The sequence below is a fragment of the Chelonia mydas genome, chromosome 2, assembly GCF_015237465.2.
Source record: "Chelonia mydas isolate rCheMyd1 chromosome 2, rCheMyd1.pri.v2, whole genome shotgun sequence".
Taxonomy (NCBI): domain Eukaryota; kingdom Metazoa; phylum Chordata; order Testudines; family Cheloniidae; genus Chelonia; species Chelonia mydas.
Window position 1 is genome coordinate 225,933,399 of NC_057850.1, and position 2,556 is coordinate 225,935,954.

Consider the following 2,556-nt stretch of genomic DNA (forward strand, 5'->3'; position numbering starts at 1 on the left):
TTTACATCTCTATTCACATACCCGGCTTTTGCCAAATGCAGTTAATGTAATGCCACAGGGCTTGATGCTTTTCTGGAAATAATGTGCAACAGCAACAAAAATAACATTTATTCAAATGATTATTAAAATAAGAATACCACTATTGGGTAGGAATTATTTATAAATAAAACATTGTCAGCTATAATTGCTTGGTACTGTAGTGAAACATGTTTATACTGTTTGTCTGCACATGACCTGTGGCTGCCAATTTTTCAGAATGGTTTGCGGAAATTTAAAAGATCTAAACGAGAGAAAACAATGCCAGCAAATTGCTTTAGATATATTTTAAAGTTTTTGACTGCGTTCCTTTTTAATTGATTTTTCAATTGTTTAAAAATACAGTTTTGTCAACGTCTAATCCAGCTAGGGCCATATCCTGTCACCACTGGAGAGCTGCAAGTCTAAATCTATTGCACGACATGACTTTTGAGAAAACTGTATGTTTTTATTTGAAACAGACACATAGAAAAGAAAGATCTGTGAAGTACAACTTTACCGTGGAAGTAGGCAATTTTTAGTATGAATTCTGTTGTCTAGAAATTGTAAGTAGATCATTCCAGACTTTGCAGAAGCTGATCTCGAAAACAGCCGTATTTGCACCCAGTGAAAAGCTTCTTTGAATCAGGTCACGGGCTAAAATTTGGTAAAGGTGCCAACTCCTAATTGATACGTTTAGGTGAAGCTTCGAACGTAATTGCTTTTAACATTCATTTATGCAAAACACTTCACACGGCCAGTTGAAGGCTGATGAGCTGGTGCTCAAGGAGGGAAAAAATCGGGCCTGAAAATAGCTGCAGCTCCAGTATAAAACGTGTAGAGGGGATTCAAACGTATTCTGGGAGAGTTTAACAAACCCAGAACTGCTGCTGGGGGACTGTCCAGACCGATTTCAAATGTTCCTGCGGAGACATTTGCAGCTGAAAGTGAATTTGGCTCGACTTTCCTATCGACCCTCTTATGTAAGATGTTTCCTTGGCATCTTCGCTTCTTGCTCCCCCTCCCCGCTGGTTATTTAAGCTCATATTTTAAATACTGTAAAATGCTGCTGCTGCCTTCGTAGGGCGGCCAGCTCCCTAGCTGACCATTTTAACTTCGGTAATAACTAATAATCTCTTTTGCAACTCGGGTTTTTCCCCTTCGGGCTTCGGCTCCAGCGTACATCCCTCGGATGGAGCAGGCCAGCCACAAGACTGACTTAAATGCAACGTTTCCTGACGCCCCGATCCTAATGACTCATAATTAGTACTTTATTCATGACTGTCACGACTATAGATTTAAAAGGGGATTTTCTTGTCCTCTTTTAGACCGGACTGGAGAGTAAATAAATCCCCCTCACCCCAGCCCAGCCCAGCCCCCTGCAGCCCCGGGGCAGAGTTTGTGGCAGGGAATTTAAGGCGCTGGACGCTGGTGGCTCACGGAAAAGCAGCTGAAGTGGAGCCTTGGGGGCCACAAGCAGCCGGGGGAGGGGGGGATTAGGCGAGCCCTGGGGATGGTGGTGGGGAAACCTGGGGAGATGGGCAGCGGCGGTGCCGGCTGGGGAAGCAGGAGAGGGGATCAGTGGGGTCCTGGAGGGAGGAGGCGGAGACCGGGGGGAAGAGGGCTAGAGACAGGTCCCCTCGGCACCCCCCCGGGGGACCGCGGCAGGGCGGGTGTTGCTCGGCAGCAAGCAGGGGGCGGGGAGTCTTTGCCCGGGAGAAGGCGGCGGGGGGGGAAGAATCCGGGCCGGGGGCTGCCCCTGCATCCCACCCCGCTCCCCAGGGATGGTGCGGGACGGGCAATAATCAGCTACCGTCCCTGCCGCTGGGGCGGCTGCTGCAGCCCAGGGCTCTCCCTCCCCTGCTGGGGTGGGCGCCCCGCTCTGGAACACAGGGCGGCTGCTGCGCCGCGGGCTCTAAGGAAGCCCCGAGCCCCCTTCACCTGCACAAAAGGGCGGCTCTTGCAGGGAGAAGCAAAAAACGACTTCGTCCCTGGGTGGGCTCGAACCACCAACCTTTCGGTTAACAGCCGAACGCGCTAACCGATTGCGCCACAGAGACTTCGGCAGCAAATCCCTTCCCAGAAATACTGATAAGTAGTAAAGTCTCTGACACTATCATAGGAAAATGTCCTGTCTTGGTTTTCTATAAAATAACGTAGGCAAAATTTAAATAAACACAGGATTTGACTGTTAAATCTAATCGCATGAAATTACTTGGTAGGGAGAAAGGGAGGGTATTTATAGGTTTTCTTTTTTGTACGAAATCTATAAGAGTTGAGTTATTTCTAAGCTCTCCCTTTAAGGGAACATTCTTTTGCTGGGAAATAAAGATTTTTACTTCCGTTACTGATTCATCCATTATGCATACACATCCAAAAGCTATTCCTGAATAGCATTCCAAATGTGCTTTATTAGAGCTTTCACTAGTGTGATTTTAATTGACTGGGGATTCTTGAAAAGGCAGGATTTTATTAGATGTACAAAAGCAACATTTTTGTTTTAATTTAGTGGTCAGAAACACCAGTGAAAAGGAAAGCTAA

General features: G+C 46.9%; 1 non-coding gene across 1 annotated transcript; it reads right to left on the reverse strand.

Annotated features, from left to right (window-relative positions):
• Positions 1-2,001: 2,001 nt before the first annotated feature.
• TRNAN-GUU lies at positions 2,002-2,075 on the reverse strand. Its single transcript has one exon. It is a non-coding gene; the product is annotated as a tRNA-Asn (tRNA).
• Between the last annotated feature and the right edge of the window lie 481 nt (positions 2,076-2,556).